Source organism: Alexandromys fortis, unplaced genomic scaffold (assembly GCF_014885135.2).
Source record: "Alexandromys fortis isolate MF-2015 unplaced genomic scaffold, M_Fortis_MF-2015_v1.1 scaffold_32, whole genome shotgun sequence".
Lineage (NCBI taxonomy): Eukaryota > Metazoa > Chordata > Mammalia > Rodentia > Cricetidae > Alexandromys > Alexandromys fortis.
In genome coordinates, this window is record NW_026067938.1 from 14,467,664 (window position 1) to 14,490,068 (window position 22,405).

At 42.7% G+C, this 22,405-nt stretch overlaps 1 protein-coding gene across 2 annotated transcripts in view; it reads left to right on the top strand.

The window, feature by feature from the left end:
* Positions 1 to 22,405, top strand: part of Dlc1 (DLC1 Rho GTPase activating protein) — a 345,287-nt gene that overhangs the window by 201,513 nt on the left and 121,369 nt on the right. The window lies entirely within an intron of this gene.

The following is a 22,405-nucleotide window of genomic DNA, read 5'->3' on the forward strand; positions in this document are numbered from 1 at the left end:
CCAACAGCCTTCAAGGGCTCCTCGTTGGTGTGCTGAGCGAGCTTTATTTACTATGCCGTCCGCGTGGAGGGGTCAAAGAGTATGTTGTCTCGGCTTTTTGTTGTTTTCCGAATCCTGGACGGACTCCAGGAATAGTTAAAAGCTTGAACCACGCCGCCAAACATTGAGCCAGGTTTCTGGGCGATGTTCTTGACAAAGGTCGCTTGATATCAAGAGATTGTCTCGACGGGACTCGCACAGGGGGAATTTAAGATGTGAGAATGTGATAAGGCAGACTATGAAGTTTCATACCATGATAGGCTGAATTGGTTGGAATGAATGTGATTTGTTTATTCCTTTTGAGACAAGGTTTCACTCTGTATTGAGGCTGGCCTTCACCTCTCCAAGGCTGAGGTTAGACATGTGATCCACACCATATAACAAATGAAATTTCTTTTCTCTGTTGATCTAAATAATACTTCCCAGGACCAGGAAAGGATGAACAATATTAAATTTAGCCAGAAAACAAAGTATTTTAAATTTTACCATGTTATTACCGTTTGAAAACAAAATGGGATGTCTTAATTAAAGCAATCAAACTTGCCCAATTATCCAATGACAATTGCAGTTAACCAAAGGAAGCCAAAGACATAAGATATGCAAGATACCTAACTAGAATTGTTTGACCCCCCCAAAAGAAAGAAAAGAACTATTTCTTATTACTAATATAGCAATGTTTGATCATGGTTTTCTGTTTTAGCTTGAATCTTTTCAGGCAAATTGAAACATCACTGTTTTCTTAGATTTCTTCTTCGATTTTCATAAAACCTAGAGTGTGACAACTGAGGACAGATGAGAAAGAGAATGTGACTTGGAATTATGAATTATGGCAATATAACTTGAAATTCAAAAATCTTGACTTGGAAGTTCTGGGTCCTTCCCAGTTTTGTTTTGGTTTGGTTCTGGTTGTGTATTAACAGTCTGTTTGTGGAGTCCACGTGCGGGAGCCGATAGAGTCATTAATACAAACCACCTGGAGACCAGCCATTACTTTTGGCGTGTGATGGAAAATGAAGCATTCCCCTAGCTCTGGCAGCAAATAGGATTTTGCTACTCGAGTTACGCTGAAGGAATTCTTCACGATACCGTGTTTATATAGCGGAAGTGTGGGCAGAGAAAAAGAACCTGGGTGACAACTGACGCTAATGACTGGGGACCTGGGCACCATAGCTTACTCCCTGGCCCTTGGCTCATGACTGTCACCGTGAGTGTTTGTAAATTGGAGATTGGTCTGTAGCAACCCTCAAGAGTTCTTACTCCCGCCCCCTTCCTTCCGGCATCTCTGCACTCAGCCCTCCCACCGGCTGAAACACTGAACCACAGCTGTTCAAAGTTCAGGGAGATTCACTTTTCTGCATGGCAGTGAGAATCGTCACTATACAACAACCCCTCTTGGCCTCCCTTGCAGAACGAAGGGTAGTGGGAAAGTCCCCACCTCCCTCTTCGCTGTGAAACAAATGAGGTGGCAGGGATTCATCTAGTGGAAAGTTCTTCTGCACACTGGAAAGCGGCTGCTGTGGCGCTGGTGGCCCCAGTGACTTAAACCTGGCTTCTCTACCACCAGAGGCTTGGGCTGTCTCTACCCAGGCAAAGAGTTTGGTCATGGGAAGAAGTTCTAGGCTTTCTTTTTAGAAAAGAAAGACATGTCTCTCCCATGTCTTGGTCAGTCTCTCTCTCTCTGTCTCTTTCCCCCCTCCCCAGCCCATAATTTAATAGTTCCTACTGATGATGCCCTAAATTATACCATGTACACAACCTGTCATTTACCTCCCCTTGCCTCAAAATCCTGTAAGGACTCTGTCGTTTTTAAGAATCTGCCTTCTTTAATAAGCAAAATACAGAACCTCCACTAGGAAAAGGCCACTCGGTTTTGAGAAACGGCAGAATAGATAGTCTTAATTTCACCCACTTCTATTTATTCCCCACACTGTGCCCAGCCACAACCCCTAAGTTTCTCTGACCCATGTCCCCAACCCTTTCTTGGGAGCAGTTGTGTCACTGAGTGGGAACTTGAGGGCAACTGGGATTGATTGATGGGCACACAGCCCTGTCTGCTGAACTGAGTGTCTTTTCTCACACCTCTCTGAGGTCCTTACAGTCTAAGCACAACTTGCCTTGTGCTGCCCACTCATCTCCCTCCTATTTGGTTCCTGGACATCGTGGCATCAAAATGTATTTCATTCCCCCAAATCAGTTGCCTCCTAATTGCTCCCCGCAAGGCTTCTTGGCCTTATGTTAAGATAGATCTCTGTGGGGTTCTGATAATGCCTGTGGCTCGCGTCTCAATATATTTACAAATGTGTAAATAAAATATCGAGAATTATGAAGGAAACCAATTACAATGAAACATAACTACAGAAGTGTTTGCACCTCACAGTGGTAATATAGTAATTTATTATGAACTAATTGTATGTTAATCTTAATATAAGAACTTGGGTATAAAGTAAACGGCACTTTCAAAGGTTCCAGTGTACAACCCGCTGTGGTTTAGCTACATTAAGAACTAACCTGTGTTTGCTGCCCTGCTCCTTAATTTCGCTCTTTGTCACTGACCAGTATAAACAGAAAATTCTAAAGAGCAATGGCCGTTGCTGGGTCACCTGTGGAGAGCCTGTAACTTTACCATTTGGTTACTGAAGGACTGTAATACCCAGAGGTGCCCAGTGGTTGGCCACTGAGGTCATAGGAACATCTGTAGACAGAAAACAAATATGCCCATTATGTTGATCAGAGTGGGCTCAGATCCATAGAACTGCCGAGAAGGGGTGGATACAGACATTTGGTGATATATGCAGCTGTGCAGTGTGAGAAGGAAAAGGTAACAAAGTCCCAAGGACATCTAATAACCTGGAAAGAGGAAAGACAGCTCATCTACATTCGTGACTATGGAAACTGCAAAGAGAGTTTAAGAAAATTGATGTATGATTTTTTTTTTCCTGTCCAACTTTCTGAATCCTTTGCTTCTACTCATAGACTGTTTGGTGCTTACGGTGGTTTTCAAATATTGCCAGCAGATTTGCTGTGTGCTAGCTATTCGCCCAGTGAGGTATCAAGGGCTGTAGCTCCAGCAAAGGACACCCATAAACATTAACCCTTATTACTGTGATGCCAGGTTCTCATAGTGAGCTGGCTATGAACTTGACGTGTATTTAACAAAACTCTACAAACCGGTTAAAACAACTCTAAAGAAAAATAAAAACCGCTTGAAATTGAAGACAGAATTAGTTTTTAAAAAGACTGAAAATAGAGCAAATCCGGACTTGGGATGCGTAGTAACTTTCTTCAGCCTGGAAAGAGGAATTGATAAATGACAAGGGAAATCTGTGCTAGTTTTCAAAAGATCTAATAAAGTGAAATCAATGCACAGTATAAAAACACATAGGTTGGGACAAGGGAATCCAATGTCTCTATTGAAGCCATGATATCTTGATATCTGAGGGGAAAGTCTAAATGTCTTAAATGTTGAGGCACAAGGCAGGCTGCCGTCTCCATAGCTAAGCACCTAAGAAAGAGAAAAAGGCTAATTGACTACGAAGCAAGAAAATTTAGGCTAATTTCAACTTCGATGAATTTAGCTGCCATAAACCAAACCATAGATGTGTGTGTGCACTGGATTGGGTCCCTGGGGTATTTTATTGTGCATTCACTATCGTATGTCTTTTGAGAAAGAGATCTCTGTGTTTCAAATGACCGAGTCTGTAACAAGCCAGCAATGCAAGTGTCTGGCCTGATTTGCAGGCACACGTTCTCAAGGATTCTGGCCCCGTTCCAATGTAGGGCAACCACAACCATTGACTCTGCGAACTGCTCCGCACTCCCCTGATTCACAGTGAAAAGCAAGTAAAGGCACATGGAATGCCTTTTAACCAGGAGTGAGGTGTGCCCCAAAATATGCAGTAAACAAAGACAGCCCTACTCTAGACTTTTAAAGCGAGACAGCCAACCATTAGGTTACTTCGTGAACCACTGTGATGTGAGGGGACAGTGGCTGAATTTACTATTTTGATAAAGAGAGAAGGAGTCGGTGTCAGGGGTGGCTTTGATGTTTGTTACCATGGGGACTGGAGTTGCAGCTGTGCCTGGGACTGCCTGAGTTAAGAGTGTGGCTCTTCAAAGAACGTGTGAAGTCAGAGAGAGGCTGAAGCAGCAAGCACGGGGCCTCTGCACCAGGTCCTCTGCACATAGATTACAGCTGTCAGTTTAGAGTTTTTGTGAAAATTCTGCACGTGTGAACGGGTGGGTCTCTGATTCTTGCGTCGTCTCTTAGGACTGTCTTCCTCTGTTTGCTTGTCTTGTCCAACTTCGCTGTGATAGTTTCCCTTTGGGTCTTATGATATTTTATTTTGTCATGTTTGGTTGTTATCTCTTACAAGGCTGTTCTTTTCTGATGAGATACAGAAGGGAGTGGATCTGGAGAGGAGGGGAAAGGAGGAGGAACTGGGAGGAGTAGAGGGAGAGGAAACAGAAATCAGGATATATTGTATGAGAAAATAATAGGTTTTTAATAAACAGGGAAATAAAAAAGATTGTGGCTCTTGCACTGGTTATCTTTGGACAAAGCAGTCTGTTCCCCCCCAAAAAAAAAACACAAAAAGGGTGATAACAAAATCAGGATCATAATAAATGATTAAGAGTTAAATGAGCTACTATCAGGCACACTTAGAGGAGCCTTTGGCATACAAAGACAGCACAGTCTCATTTTTGTTATCATCACACCCCCCCTCCTTTGCTTCGTGTCCTATTTCCTGAGACTCTTTGCCCTTGTAGCATGCTATCACAATAATCTGCCTAGGGCTTTGGAGCAGATGCAGCTCAATCAGTTCCAAAACCAAACAAGCTAACAAGTAAAACTTCAGTGGCAAATGAGCCTATTTCTATACCTCTGAAGAGCGACAATGAAAGACCAAAGGAAGTGAATTTATTTTTTTAACAGACCTTTGCGAACTCCCAAAGGAAGTGACCAGAATAACCGTTTCTTCTCACTAATGAGGAAATCAACCTTGCATGTGGGTTTGTCACCCTTAGAAGGGCAATCTCTGGACATCATTCCAGGCAATCTGGAACCTGCTCTGCACATTGCTGTATGGATAGAACCGAGCATGTAAAGAAGAAGAGGCAGCTGCCCTTGGGTTTCAAGCTCCGCTCTGGTGTGGAAAGGGTACTAAATGTCAAGGCCGGCATTGGAAGGGGGTTGTCCTACATCCCTCCCTCTCTGGGGCAAAACAGCTATAGCTCTTTTCTTTCCTGAAAGTGGTATCCCCGGGTGGCGGTCCCCCTTGCCAAAGGTCTCTGGGAATGGAATAACTAGATGTCTAAAGTCAACGCCATGGTAGGAGGGACATATGTGTTGATTAAGAGGCTAAAGCCGTGCTATGCAACACAAACTGGGTTTAAAAGAACATTCCTCTGGAAGCCCCCTGCGCCAGAGGAATGATTTAGATGGAGGTTGGGGTTAAACGTAAATGTTGTTCAATGTCTGGTTCAGTCACTTACTTACTTTTGAAGTAATCTGTCAGTCTCAAGGAGGGAAGACCCAGCACCCACATGATATGTGCTGGGAGTCCTGTGTCACAATGAAGGCCCGGACTGATTAATCCCTCAGTATTCTTCCCTGTGGGTCATCAAGAAGCACAGATAGTTTCCAGTGCTTGCCTGGCATGATTGATGAAGACATAATGATAGTAAAGGATCTAGTGTATCCCAAACACTACACTGGACACTGAATGACAAACAGAAGACAGACAGAATCCTTGCCTACCTGTCATCCGTGACGTCTGGCTGGGGCTTAAGGAGCACAGCCTGCGTCTAGTAAACCTCATTTTACTGAGGAAGAATTACAGATTAGCTCCAAGCTCTAAGAGATATATGAAGCTCATCACTGAGAGGATCTTTAAACTTCCATCATCGGGGATGTGGGAGGCAGCACACACACAGGGGCAGTAGCAGCGAAGGTGTTTGTGTGGCTTTGAAAAACATGCACTAGCCTGCTGCATTTATAGCATGAGCCGCACCACACAAGCTGCTGGCTTTAGGAGGAGAGAAACTTCGAGCAGAGAGATCTGCTGTCACACTCTGCAACACTTGGTCCTGGAAACCAGGCTGGGGCGACAAAACAATGAAGAAAGGACAGATGCACGGGCATACAGAGAGAATCCAGGCTAGGGTGAGCTGTGCTTGCTCCAGTGGTCAACACCAATTGCCCCAGTCACCTGGAAACCCAGCATTTCTATTTGATCCATCTGAATGAAGGAGCTGGGTTTATCTGATACAGCTGAATATTGGGGCAGGGCTGTGGAATACACACAAAGGCAGCGGCAGGTATCTCAGTAGGGGGTTGCTGTAGTAGAACAATCTGAAGTTATCCCAGAGTAGAAAGACTTACCCAGGAGAGGCTTTGTCCCTGAGGCATCAGAGTCCTTGATGTAGCTGTGCTCACTATCAATGCACACATTCACTGTGGTCCTCATCCACTCCTTACACATTCGATCACTACTTCCTTCGCTCTGCACAGCCTAAATATAAAGGCTGAAGAGCTCCGGATTAAGCTGCCCTACAGGTCCCTTTGGGGCCAGATCTCTTCTTGAACTGTAGAGAGGAATAAATAAGAGAGACGATCCGGTTCAACCAAAGAACCTAGAGAAATCCTCTCTCCAGATACAGGTCAGGCTTGGTAGTATATCTTCCCTGGTAACTGGCATTTCTCCTGTTTAAAGGAGAAAAGGTCTAACTTCCAAAATGCTAGGTCACATTTTTAACCATTTTTAAAAAAAATAAGTTGTTGACCTCTTTTTCAAAGTTAAGCGACAAAAACCGTAAAACACGTAGTGATCTAAAACAGGATGCTCTTGGCTGATTTAGAAATCAGAGTGAGCTAAAATTAGAAGTTGTGCTTTTGATAATTCAGTTTGCATGCACAATTACGCTCAGACTTCAGCGTCCATGAGCTATAGGCCTGAAATGGGTTGTCCGCTGTGATGTGGGATCCCACAGGAATTCTCAGAGATCCAACCCAGATGTCAGGACTCCCTTTTGTCTAATAGTATCTTTAAAAATGCATTTTTGATCTAAATTTTTGGAAAAAAAGAAAGATAGTGCTAAATGGATTGTATTTAAAATGTGGTATTATTGTTATTTTATTTAATGCTTTCTAGTTGTGCTGTTTGCTTCTTGCTTCGGCGGCTGTCAAATCTAAAGTCACTGGGAGTCTCAAGGAGGGCTTATCTACATTGGGTTGGTCTGTGGGATTGTTTTGTTAGGGTAATCTGTGTAGAAATCTCAGACCACTGGGAGTAGCACCATTGCCTGGGCTGGGGGTCCTGAACTGTATACAAGCAGAAAAATTGCTGAGCATGAATAAGTGAACGCATATCCATTGATTTCTCTTTGTTAATGATTGCAGTAGGATATGATTAGCTACTTGAAGTGCCTGCCTTAACTTTACTATGCTGATAGATTTTAGTAATCTGAATATTAGCTATCATCTACTCAATGCAGATATCCATTATATCAATGTAAAAATTGCCAAAAGATATAGAAATCTGTATTGATATTGCTGTCACAAATTTTCCCAAATTAATTGAGACATACTGGGATGTTGAAAAGACATTCAAGAATTGTCTCTTACTTTATATTGGAGGTGATTTTACTAGTGTATGCCAAGCAATCTTATTAATATTTCTTACTATGACTTGTTAAAGAGGGTAAAGGATGGAAATAATGGGAGGTAACATTCTCTAGGGAGCTATTGGCTGTTAGTGGGTACCTGGGCCGGGGGAATCACCGTCTTCACCCACTGTTGAGCCCATCAGGCTCAGGTGGAGTCATGCACGTGGCCCTTTTTAAAAACAGTTACAAACAAAACCAAAAAAGCGTGAACATGGGAAAGCTATTTGTGGTGAGGCGGAGGAATTGGCAGGGGTGGGAAGGAGATAAGAGAGTGGAATGAGACAAATCAAAATGTGTTGCACACACGTATGAAGTTGTCAAAGGATACGCTTAATGTAAAAGAAAAAGATAGCAAATTTTACAGCTGAACATTTCATCTTCAGGAAGCTGGTACAAGAACAAAGCACAGAATATAAATAATACAGTATACAGTCGAGAGAACATTGATCATAAAGCATACATTCAAGAGGGCATTGATTATACACTACACACTCAAGAGGAGGTTGGTCAGACCGTACAACGAAGAAGACGTTAACCAGACACTGTATAATGGAGACGTCAACCAAGACACCCACTGAAGCAAAGGGAACCCAAGGGGGTTATTCTGCCAGGTGGACACTACCTTTATCAATTTTATATTGCATAATACTGATTGGACGCCTGGCCATAGACACTATGGCAGACAGCAGACATGATTCAGAGATACATTAAAGGTCATGTCAGGGATCCAGTAGCTATGCTTCTATTTGACAGCAAAACACAATCCTTATAGGAAATGGGCGGCATGGTGTGACAGCTAGAGGAAGGTGCTTGCTGAGCCTGGCCCTGTCTAGTCTTGTTTCTCCTTCGCCTTCACCCCCCCCCCCCCGCTCACTTCCCTCTTTCATCCTTTCCTCTCTTTTTCCTGCCTTCATCTTCTTGGGCTTCTCCCTCGCTGGCCCTCCTTCTCCTCTTTGCATCAGGAAGTTACCACTAGTCTATCTGCATTAAAACGCAGAAGGGCGCGCATGCTATTTCATCCTAACTTGTATTCTGTCAGGGTCATGCTCCCTCCTTCTGCATGCCTGTGAGTTGTGTTTCTACGTGAACACTTCCTTGACGCATAAACCTTGGACATCGTAGTTATCTCTTTTCCACAATTTTCTGTGAACACAAAAACCAAAGGCAGAGAAACCTCTATGAGAATGTGGCAGTAGTGGTGGGGGGGGGGGTTTGGTGTGTGGGTATGGGTGTGTATGTAAGAAAAAGAACTCAGAAGTGAGGTAATAAGGTAAATACGGGCATTGTAAACTGTGTTTCACGGCAGTATTTATATATTCGTTCAACATTCCAGGAAATTCTCCCTTTAAACAGTACACTGACTGGTCAGTTTCCTCTTTCCACTGAACACATAACAAGTGTGTTTATAAACACACACATACATAACGTGCTTGAATATGTGTACGTACGTCTCTATCCACATCTGTTATCCCTGTGATTTTACTCTTGTATGACGTGGGAGCGGTAAGGCTTGCCTTTTTTGAGGAAGTCATTGACCCAAGCTCTACATTCACTATAAAGCACACGTGTTTCCACATGTGTGTCATGAAGCTTTGACAGTGAGAGTCAGAAAGCCGAGGAGTTTTTTTTTTTTTTTTTGATGACTCTTCCAAACCACCATGGCTCCCTATAATTTTAGAGTAAAAATAATCTTAGCGCCAAACTCAATATAGGAACAGAGAGGTGTCTGCTCTTATCCTCTGTAGCAGGAATCTAATACTTTTGGTTGTGAGCCTAGCCTATAAGGGCTGCGCCATCTCCCCAGCCCTGTAGCAGGAATCTTAATCAATCATGCCCACCGAGTGAATCAGAAAGTGCAAGTTATCAGAGGCTGAGGAGATAACTCAATCAGTAACGCGCTTGCCAGCAAAGCTAAGGACTTAAGTTCAACCCCCAGCACCTATGTTAAAACAAAATGCTAGATGTGGGTGTGAACCCTTTAATCCCAGTACCAGGGAGACAGAAGAATCCATAGAGCTTTCTGGACAGCCTAGCCTAACCTAGGTCTCAGTGAGAAATTCTATCTGCAAAACAATGTGGATGGTTTCTGAAGAATGATACCGAGCTTAACCTCTGACCTCTACACCTGAGTGCATGTGGACATGTACACATACACACACACACATACATACATACATACATACATACATACACACACAGGAGGGGAATTAGGAACTTCTCAACAACAAAAGTCACAAAGATACAGCGAAAACATTGACTATTACTGTTTGATAAGTCTTAGCTGGTGACCCCTGAACCACCTGGTTCCCTGTCTTTCTGTCCTGGGGCAACTTCTTATCAACATGACACATCTAAGCAATCACACATACACACATACAAACCCCCTCTGGAGTCAAATGGCAGCAGGAATTTCTCTTCATAAAGATCGGAGGGTCTTGATTTACAGGATGCTGGTGGAAAAGTCGCGACAGAGCAGCCGGCCGTTGACAACCTGTAGTCGGGGAAACAGCGCGTTTTATGGAGTCTAGACTTGGTTTTATCTTGTAAATTTTGGGTGACATATTTAGCTTTTTGCAGACAACTCTCAAATTACTGAGTCAGCAGTCGGCATGGCTCGGTTCATCATGACCCATCCTCTTTAATCTGGTCTTGAATAGCAGGATGTTGTAGGTCTGGATGGCAGTGTGACCTTTGAATGTTTGCCATTCACGCTTGATTACTGTATCCTAGAGGTCTAGACAGTGTTGTTGGTTTCTCCCCAACACAAACATCTGGCAAAGAGAGAGAGAGAGAGAGAGAGAGAGAGAGAGAGAGAGAGAGAGAGAGAGAGAGAGAGAGAGAGAGAGAGAAGAAAATGTAGTTTAGAAGGTCAGGGTAGCCTCCTGTCTGCTGTCTTAGAGACTGTGACAAACAGACCAAAAACGGGCACCTGTCTTCACAGCCACACACATTCCGAACTCCCATTCTTGTGATGCCAGTTCACAGAGAATGTTTTCATTCCAGTGACCCTGAGCATGACTCCCAAGCCACTGCATACACTGTTCTCAGAGTGACCCTCTATGGCCCTCCACGGGCATTAATACCCACCAATACCCAACCGCTCAGCCCATGGCTCTCTGATACCCGCCTGCACAGCCCACCACTCTCCAAAAGCGGCCTGCATAGCCCACCAAGCTCCAATACCCGACCGCACAGCCCAAGGCTCTCCCGTGTCTTCTGCAGCTATCTACTGGCATTTGCTTTCCCATTTTGTGCTTAAAGTGCAACACCAGGTTTAATGAGCTCACTGTTTGTAACTTGTCCTTGAATGTAAATGTTTTCTTTCTCACGATCCTGTTTCTTCCATATTTGAACATTAAACACTGGAGCGAATTAATAGAAGTTCATTATTTTAGTTCTCCTCTGATCTTAAACTAAAAGTACATTTTTAAAAAAATCATGATAACTTAGTTGATACCTTGGTTTTGTTTTGTTATTTTTGATGGCGCTTAGAATGGTATTTGATTGTTTTTATTACTTAAGAGAAAAGCTGACCTGTAATGGAGTTGTAAGGGTCAAGAGCCAAGTGCCTCTAATAACTTTTTAAGAGTGAGTAATCTCTGTTCACTTTGAAGACTGTGGTATGTACTAATTTCTTTGTAACATGAAAGAGATGTTGCTATAGCTAATGGTCCATGCAGTGGCACCATGGGGCACTAAGTTGTGGCGTCTCCTGTGGCTTGGCTTGCTGTTTTTTTATAGCCTGCTCATTGTTTGTTTATTAAATACAATTGGGAAATATTTGAAATTATCTTTGCTTCCCCAAAGCCTTGTCTCCAAAAGAAATAATCTTTAGGTAGGCTGTTCATTAGCTCACAGTGAGGTTATTTTGCTAAACATTTCAGACATTCAGGATATACAAGTCTCAACCTCTAGCAAGTAAGAAAACATTCCCATTACTGTTGAAGGCCTCTCTAAGTCACTTCTGGATGGCATCAGCCACTGTGCCTCCACCTTGTAGCTGTGGGTTTTTTTTTTTTTAATAGTAGTATCCCAAACAGTATCAATGATCTTTGCACATTTAAAAGTATTAAGGGGAAAAATACTACAAATATCCACCAGCAACTGTCTTTGCTCATAGTTGCATTCCTGATACTGTTCGTGTTCCAAACCAACGTGTTCATCCCCATTGCTATAAAAGAACCATGCTATAATTTCCTCACATTGAGGTCCTTACAGCTGCAGGCTAATACAAGTACTTGCTGTTGGGAGTATTTTTGCTCAGTTCTCCATGAGGGTGTGTACAGAAGTTCCTAGGTGGTGGAGGAACTCATCAAAGGATACAATTTCATAGCCCAAGTGATGCACATATAGCCAGAGTGTCTAACAAGAACTGCAAAATACCAGAGGTTTGTAAGACCACCCACCGTGGAAAGAAATTCCCAATGGCGTAAAAGCCATAAAAGTTACTTTTGAAGCATTAAAATTTAAATGATATAGATAATATGATACCAACAATGTCAAATATATACACTTACATATGTACATGTATATCTATATACATATATGCATAAAACATGTATGTAAATTATTTTGTATATCATGAAACATTAAATTATTAATAAGAGTGAGCAAATACTACATAGGTAAGGTTTTTCATTTAATCTTATTGAGAAATGCGTACATGAATACTATATTTGTATTGTTTCCACCCATCTTTCTCCCACGGCAACTACTTCATGTCCCCTGATGCTCTCTTTTTTTTAATTATTACTATAATATACACACAAGTACACACACACATGTCCACCAAACTTAGAAGCAGTATGCCAGACTAATGCGAGGAGTAAGCCAATGCAGGAGTTACAGGGAAAAAAGGCAAGTGAAGATACAATTGCAGAAACACAAATGAGAAATAAGAACAAAAAAAATACAGCAATCAACACACAGTTTTCACTAATAACTTTAAATGTTAATGTCTTCAACTCTTGTCATGAGACAGCTTAAATGAAAAATCATGAATGAAGTTTGGAGTGAAAGTTGTAAATAATGAACTCATGTTCTCATTTAGTATGGCTTCTTGTTTGAAAGAACCTAAGATGTACCTAGGTGTCTGTTTAAAGGGAATAAGCCTGAGGTTCACTTGCACCAAATCTAGGCCTGTAGGGAGGCCTAGATGCAACTAAGGTAGATGCGGAGTGTAGATGACAAAAGTTGAGCGTTTTTGACAACTAGGAAGAGGAAAAGTATTTTTTTTCAGAGATGACATATCCTCACAGTAACTTACATTAAGTTCCTGATTTCTAATTCTCAATGAACCCCTAACACTCAGCGTGAGTCTCTGCTAAGAGCTGTTCCTGAATTGTCACTAAATCTGTAACAAACTTCAAGTCAGACTCTGTGATTATCTTCATCTCACAGACTAGGAAACAAACCCAGAAAGGTTACGTAGCATACCCCACATCACTTAACATGTCCACAATTGAGCTCTTTGATTTTCCCCGCTAAACGTGGCTTTTTCTTTTTCATCTCAGTTTCTGGGAGTAGCCTCTGGCTTCTCTCTCTGGCCGTGCCTTAAATTCCTTCCATGGGACAATTGTATCAGCCCTTCCTGCAGACACATCAACACTCAGATCACTCGTCACCACCGTCCCTGCCACCAGCCGTGTGGCCATCGTCTTGCACCTGTGTGCTTACAGATTGCCCTCAGCTGGTTTCCACCTTCGGCTCTTGTCCCCTTACTATAGCTCATTCACACACGCTGCAGCCCCAGTGATATGCAGAAATATACATTATGACGTACTGCTGTTTGACTCAAAACTCCTCTGGGTGTATATATAAACTCAAATACGCACGCATGTGTGTGTGCATGCACATGTGTGTGTGTGTGTGTGTGTGTGTGTGTGAGAGAGAGAGAGAGAGAGAGAGAGAGAGAGAGAGAGAGAGACTTTATCCATCTAGAACCAATGGTACCTTTCTCTTTCCCTCCCTCCCTTTCTCTCTTCCTACATTGTCTAATTCTGTATTACCCACTGCCAGTAGATATTTTTCTGGAAGAGTAGACAGTGATCTTGACTGCAGAGACATCTCTCCAGCCCCATCTTTGACTTTCTTAAATAATAAAAATAATAAATCTGGAGCCCAAAGAGATGACCCAACAATTAAAACCCTTATTTCCCTTGTAGAATACACAGCTTTCATTCCTGGCCCCTGTTTGGAAGCTCACAAACATCTGTAACTAGGTTCTGGGATTCTGATATCCTCTCCTGGTCTCCATGGGCACCAAGAGTATGGGATGTACAGGCAGGCAGACACTCACGCATACACATAACAAATTTTTTTTTACTCCACTGAGCAGGGGAAAGTTGCATGTCTGTATATTTCTCCACCACATGTCAATCTACCATCCAGCTAATGCACGTTTCAGGAGCACTAGCGTATTGCTCACGCACACTTCAGTAAATAGTGAATTAAGACATCCTTGCCTGTGCTCGCTTCAGGTCATCGCGAACTGTTAGAATCCACAGCACTAGGTAAACTGTGGGTGTTCTGTGTTCCTTGTCTCTTGAGTTGGGTAGGGTGGCCACGGGCCTTAAATAGTCATAACTTTTCGTGCCAGGTGCCACTGGAGTGACCAGCACTTAGTTATTTTTAATACTAGTTCTTCTTCCTCTGTTTGCTTACTTGAAAGACAAAATTGAGGGGTCCATCTCTAGACTATCTCCTGTCCATACGTGATGTGCCAGGACTTTGAACAGAGCAGAGGTGAAATAAGAGGGAAAATAAGAACTGATTTTTGCCAAGGACTTCCAATCTTCCACAGGTTACAAAAGTTAACGATTATCTCTAGTTCTGGATCGTTTAAGGCTGATTTCATTTTGCCAGTTTATAAAGGAGAAACCACAGGTTAAAAATGTTAGATAACCCGTCAGAAGTTACATAATAGTTAAGAGTTTAAATTTGGATGTGGACTCAATTCTCCTGAATCTAAAGTCCACACTGTTACTGCGACCGTATAGCCCTATATCCTAGAAAAGTCAGGAAATAGAAACCGCAAATAAGTAAGTGGGACATATATGTGGAGAGCCACTTTCAGAAACAACAACAGAAACCTAAATTCCATCTTTGTGTGTTCATACATGCCCATGTATACAGGAACACACATGGAGGCTAGAGGAAGGTACCGCGTGTCCTGCTAACTTACACTGCCTTATTCCCTTTAGATGGGGTCTCTTATGGAAGCTGGAGCTAGGCTGGTGGCCAGCCCCTCAATGGTCCCTTCCACCCCTGACCACCGCAGTGATGGGTTTGCAGGGCTGTTCAGCTAAATCCAGGGGAGTTGTTTATTTTGTTTTGTTTTTTAAACTGAGTGCTGGAGATTTGAACTGGGATCCTCGTGTTTGCAGAGCAACAGGTCTCCTGGCCCAGCTCCCCAAACCTCTTTCTTATCATTACTTTTTCTTTCCATAGCATGTTTTTATAAACAAATGGCAGAGAGAGGCCATGTCTCTGTCCTCCTCTGGATCCTCTTGATCTGTTCCTTCAAGAGACTCAGAATACACCTCAAGATTCTCCCATGAACCTGAGCGTTTATCGTGTCCCCAGAGAAATATGTGAAGGAGGAACATTGGTGAGACCTGACGCGCTCTGAGTGTGGCGATGGGACTGTTTATCTTCAGGTGCTGGAATGTTTTGCTTTGGTCACCCTTGCTCTTATGATTTCCTGGGTGATTTGGGTTGAGATAGGAGCCACTTGAAGCTGTAAGGGAATTGAAACTAGCTGTGCTTAAGTAATTACTTAACCGTGGCTCCCTGCCACTTGGCCTTGAAGAAGTCGGCTGCTAGGACTGCTCTATTTTCTTTCAATTTAACTTTTGATGGTTTCCTTCTTGTATTTTCTTAGACACCGTGGTAGTTATTAAACATCCCTGTGCTTTGGGAGGGAGAGTGGGCTTCTGTTAAATTCTCATGCATTCAAGCAAGGACAGCTGGTCAGGAGGAGAGATTTCTGCCTTCAGCTCTCGACTTTCCCACAGTGTCTGCAGTTTTTATTTGTCTTTCTTCTGGGGCTGACATAAACAAAGTCTGCATCATATCCTCGGCTGACATATTGATGTAATCAGAGTCGTTTCTTATAGTAGTTTCCATGCTGAAAACATCAAGCATTTCCTATGGAGGAGCAACCAAAACGAACCGTCTCATAACGACAGAAGAAAGCAGCGTGGCTTACATCACATGTGATCGTTCTGCCTAGCAACTACTGATTATCCACCTGTTCAGTGGGCATGCCTAACTTTTGCCTTTTTAAAGAATAGCATATACGGTCCTGAAGATTACAAATCACATTCGATCAATTATTTGGCTCTGTGACACGAGTCACAACCACGTGGTCAGCAATTATACGACAGCTTGGTGTCAGGGAGTACAACCGAGGCTGAAAGTGGTGATTTATCCTGGCGATTTCTTCTAGCGCAACCACAATAGGGCATAGACTGCAAATATTAAAGATACTCCAAGACTGAGGAACCTGCTTTGATGACATCCTCATTCTCCCTCCTCGGCCCACATGTCAGCATGTACAATAAACAGCAGTTACCCCCAGCTTGAGAGCATCTCCAGAGAGACATTGCTCACCTTTAACTACATAAGTCACTTCAAACATCAGTGATAAGCCATTGTTTTTACAGACAACCATGAGTCAAGCAATCGAATGTGTATTCCTGCTCTTGAACCAATTAGTTTAATAAGACTTGAACATGTCAGTAGTTCCAATAATACTCATGATCTTCTATAGAGATCGGGTTAGATTGTTGCTAAAAATCCTCCAAGCCCAGATATGCTAGGTGCTCAATTATTTGTTCATCACTCTTCGTTGTTGCAGTAAAAGCACGAGGGATGTGCACTCCCAAGACTTACCAAGACTTGCCACATTGGACAGTGAGCAATGAAATGGACAGAGGACAATATTCTTTAACAGACATTGAGTATTTCTTGTGTGCTAAGTTCAATGCCACATGTCGCAAAAATGGACGTGTGTGTTGGTTGTACAATGGGCATTATAAAAAAGGTGTGCACACTGAGCTCTGTGTGTATCAAAGTGAAAGGAAGCAAGGTGGGGGTGCGGGGAACACGGGGGTAGGTGCAGCAGGAGTTAGGAGAAAGGGCAGGGTCAATGTGATCAAGGTACATTGCCTGGAATTCTCAAAGAATTAATAAAAAAATACTATGCTTTTTAAAACTCAAGTAAAGCAAAGAAGCTGCCTTGCTGTTGTCTGGAAAGTAATCACGACAGAAGTGGGGATGGGGCCAAGTGGGTAAATTAATCAAAAGCAAAGCGGGTTCAAGAAAAGAAGAGGCGTCATTAATCTTGGTGAAGGACGCAGAGTCAGTAGAAACAAAGGCCAGGTCAAGTCAGCCCACCAGGGGTCAACGCACTTTGTTGGAATGGAATGTTGTTGCTTGCCGTCCCTACAATCTGTTCACATGTTCTGTCCTCATTCATACGTCCATCATGTCTCCAAAAGTATTTTTCTGAATCCTTACCACATCACTGCCAACAAACCAGGACACCAAGATGTGCAGGACTCATCTCTGTCTCAGAAGTGAGCCTGTCATCTGTTAAGTTTTGAAACGACAGACTACCAAAAGCTTTTCGTCCGCTGATCACTAATCTTACAAATGCAATGAACTGTAGGCCTCGCTACTACCATTGTACTATTAACAAAGATAGAACTCTGCTGGATCTTAGGTACATTTCCCAGTATCATACAGTAAGTGAAGGAGTGAGAATTTGAATCCAGGTCATCTGTGCCCAGTGTTTATGCCCTCAGCCGTCACCATTGTGTTTGTTAAGTGTTTGTCAGTTGAACTCTCAGGATTTTGTTAAGTAATAAATACATGGTGCATCCCAGTACCCAAAATCACCAGATGCACAAAGATAACGTACTTAGATATTTGGTCTTTGAGTAAATCAGACATTTATATCCCTTCTCCTAATCCCAGATTTTTTTTTTAACCTTTGCTATTTGGGCATTCCTATTTTTATCCAATCTGTAGTTTCTCTTAATATTTGACAACTGGAGACAGAAATAGATTAGGAGGAAGCTAAGGAAATTCTGTTCATACAGAACAGAATTCAAATAACATGTAAATGATCATCCAAGTACAACAGCAGTGTAACTTCAGTAATGAGAGGGACTATAGAAGGAACCAGTTACACATTCAGTCAATATAATGAGAAACAATAGGAAGAAACATCTTTCCTGTTACCCTCCCTTCAATCCATGGGACAGACATTCCAAGATCACCAGTGGATGCCCAAAACTATGGGTATTACCAAGTCCTTTATACAAGCAACAGTTAGTTTGGAAATCTGGATAGCTGCTAAGTGGCTACCGGGTGGGCACCAAATACTTGGCAGATATGGTAGACTGGGAATGAGGCTCATCCTAGGAAGGAGAGAACAACACAGCGTAAGGGTTTACCACACTTCAAACCATGGCACACAATAAAACCATAGGAATCACTCATTATAGGACCAGAGAGATGAGTCGGCTGTTAAGAGCACTAACTACTCTTCCAGAGGATGCAGGTTCAATTCCCGGCACCCACGTGGCAACTCACAACTATCCGTAACTCCAGTTCCAGGGGACCTTACACCCATGGCAAAACTTCCATGCACACAAAATAAAAAATAAGTAAATTTTTAAAGTTACTTTTTAAAAACAGTCATTGCGTGGCTTCTTCCCTATGATAGTTTTTGACCACAGCTGATACAGGTAACTGAAATCACAAAAGTAAAACAGTAAATAAAGAGACAACAACATTTTATGGGCTTCCCCCCCCCCTTCCTCATTCTACCAAATCTCCTTTTGTTCTTAAACTGTCAAAAAAAAAAAAAAAAACATGAAGGGAGGTTTACTTATTTCTTATAGCCACATGCCCAGTTTTCTTTCCCAATGCTTTCTGTTCCTTATGTGTTTGAGGGTGAGAAAGGAGGAGGGTTTCCTTATCACTTTGAATCCACCTGGAACCCCAAAACTGATGTGGATATCTGGGAGATTACTCAAATCTTCGAACTGCTTTGTTTTCAAGGTTTTTTTTTTTTGGTGGGGGGGAGAAGAGGCTTCTGCAAATTAAAAGCAAGACAGCATTCACCCAACCCTTAGCTGGTTTCTACAGTTAACATCTGGGCCGCATCCTGATGTCAGAGCTGCTGTGATGAATTCCAGATGTTATAACTTAGCAGTGTTTTTGTTCCTCCTAAGCATTTACTGCCTTTATTGTTCTTATACTCTAAGTTCCTAATACATGAAGGCTATTAGGGAAGAGAGGGAGAACTGAAATTAGCCTACAACACTGACCCGAGTAACTGCCTTCTCTTCTTCCTACCGACATGATCAAGCCAGGGCAGAGGGTGCAGTGTGTGGGAAGCCAGGCTCCAGGGCGACTCACAGGAGGACACCTCCTTCCAGTTGCTATTCAGGCTTAAGACAGGGGATAAGATTGTCTGAGTCCTTTTGGGTTTAATGATTATGTTTGTTCTCCTTTTCAATCTGAATCCTGTTTGATGCATACATATTTTATGTACACACAAAAAGAGGGAGAGAGGAAAGGGAGGAGGAAGGAGAGGAGGGATAAAGGAAAAGGAGGAAAGGAGGAGGAAGAGAAGGAGGAGGAGGAGGAGGAAGAGAAGGAGGAGGAGGAAATCCTCCACTCACACAAGAGCAGTTATTCTGGAGTGGATCCTGCCACAACAAACATCCACAGAGCCTGGAAAGTCCATTGTCGATCCATGACATCAGTGCAGGAACTCAAGCAAACTCCCAAGAACATTTTTTCCCCTTCAAAACCCATTTTGCATCTAGGTTCATGGATTTTTCTGAAGAGTTTTAGCTGAGTACATCTTCTGTGCTGATACATTCCGTGTAAGTCCCAAACACTTTATTGCTCACTTCTATTTCGATCTGAATTATTCTGACTGCCTCTGGGGGTCTGACTCGTGTTCATTCTTCTGTGCTTGTGGGGGACTAGACTGTACAGAATGGCTTCAATTTCCATTAGATGAACTCTTCGCGAACCTTGTCTAGATCCGCTATAATGTATTTTAAGATTTATGTATGGCTTTGAAAATGAACACATATGACTTTTGCGTGGGTGGACTCAACTTCCTGGTTTAGGTTCTTGGTTCAAAGTTATATATTTTTTAAAAGAAGCCTTGGAACAACGTTGTAGAAATGTGGATACAGATGAGAACATTCTTCTTGTCCCACCCCACCACCACCACCAACATTGCTCCAAGACACTGAGATGGCAGGAGGAAGGAATAGAGAGATGGCTTAGCCATTAGGAAGGAGCAGAGAGACCGAGCCATTCAGATCACCTTCCAGAGGACGTGAGTTCAGTTCCCAGCATCCACATCAGTTGCTGACTCCAGGACCAGAAAATCAATGCCTTCCTCTGACTTCCATGGGCATCCAACATACATGGTGTATACAGAGAAAGAAATAAACAAGGCAAAAACCGCATCCTTAAAAAAAATTGACAGGTGTTATACGACAGGTCCACATAGCCTCACATAAACTGCTCGCTTCCATACATGATGATCCGTCAAGGGGTTACATAAGGACAATAGCTTTTCATTTTCGTTACTTTGTGTGTGTGTGTGTGTGTGTGTGTGTGTTTTGTGAGCGTGCACACATGTGGAAGTCAGAAGACAATTTAGCAAAGTTGATTTTCCCCTTCTACCATGCAGATTGCAGGGATCAAAGTCAGCTGTCAAGCTTGTGGTAAACACCTTCATCTGCTAAGCCATCTCCCGGGCTCCAGCATCCCCTTTCCTACCCATCACAAAGCAATAATTATTTCAACATTTTCCTACTGGGAAAGGTTTCATGACCTCTAACCAGGCTCTTGTACGAGCTGTCTTGAGTATTAACTCTCCTCTTTAGTAAACAAAGGACACCTGCTCTGAACATGCCAGGACAATGTAGCATTCCTCCCTCATCCAAGCCACATGACAGCGTTCCCACAGTCTAAGGTTGCAGTACATATGTTTGGTGTTTCTATAGCTGACACTTCAGTGCACATAGGATATCTTTTTTTTTAATATGGGCAAGAATCTCAAAGCCTTCCTTTTTCTACAGTGCAAATCAGTCTTGTGGTTTGCCTAGCTATAAGATTGGCCTTTGTCTCAGTTTAATCTAATCATATACATTTCTCGTTTTATCTTTCCTTAGCTATCTATTAAGCCTACCACGGTAATTCTACATCTTTATTTCTTCATATATTTCAATTTTTTATGCCCTCAGACTTTGTAGGCATGCCACTGGTTACTTTTTTTAGTTTTTTTTGTTTTATTTTATGTGGATGAATGTGGTGCCTGTCTGAGTGACTATAAACCACATGAGTGCAGTGCCTGGGGAGGCCAGAAGAGGGCGTCAGACTCCCCTGGAACAGGAGCTATAGACAGTGATCAGCATCAAAATGAGAAAAAAAATAAAGACAATTGTTATAGACAGAACTATGTCTCTCAAGAAATTGGTATGTGAAGGCCATAACCTTTAATGTGACTGAGGACATGGGACTGATGAGAAAATGGGACCATAAGGGTGTTCTTCTTGTCTAATGGGATTGGTGTCTTTACAGCAAGGGAGAAAGCTGGGCTTGGTGGCTCACGACTTCAATTCCAGTACTCCAGGAGCTGAGGGAAGAGGATTTCCTCCTGTTTGAGATCAGGGTTCAAGTGAGATGCTGTCTCAAAAGGCAGAGAGGGAGGAAAGGAGGGAGAGGGAGCACACTGAAGGGCACACACAGGAAATGCTGTGCGAGAAGACAGCAAAAGGCGACAACCATGAAGCCTCACCAGAAACCAACCTGAACGTGGACTTGTAGCACCAGAACTATGAGAAAATGCTGTTTGTTCTCCTCAGCCTGAGAAGTCTCATGCAGCGATGGACTTTTGTAGAAGCCTATATAGTCAATATAAAGCCCTATCTGTTCATTTCTTCTTACTTTCTTATTACTAATATAACTCTGCTTGTATGGCATTATGGTGACAATAGAAGGTTTTGTGGATGATGCAGAACTGTAAGCTTACTTTAGATAGGAAAAAGTAGCCATCCAATCTTGTATCAATAGGAGTTCTTCCATTGAACTGGTCCAACAGTCTAGTCATTAAAGACGACCATGTGAGTTGAAGGAGTGTTGTGTTGAGCAGCTGGCTCTACCCCGGGAGCAATCTGTGAACTGCAACAAACCGAGATCTTTGAAGAAGCGAGGGAAGCAAGCAGTAACAATTCTGTTCTGGAAGGGGGCAGCGATATGTTGGGACCAAGGTGATCAAATTATACTAAAGCAATAAAGCGGTGATGTGAATGAAGAGGAGGCATTTGATTGGACTGGACTTCACAGGGAAACCTTTCTTTCTTTTTTTTTAAAGGAAACACTTCTGCAATTCAAGGTAGTGAGAACACAACGATGAAAATCACACATTCCATATTCTGAAGGGTCGCATCACCTACCACTCAGACTGAGGAGACTGAAATGGGGCGTGGGTGCAGTGTCCCAAAGCAAAACACAAATCCCCACCCCAACCCGGAGGGGCATGGTAGCAAAGGTATTTCAGGAAGAGTAGAAAGACAAGAAATGGGGGGACTGGAGACATGACTCAGTGGTTAAGAGCGCTGACTGCTCTTCTAGAGGACCCAGGTTCAGACCCCAG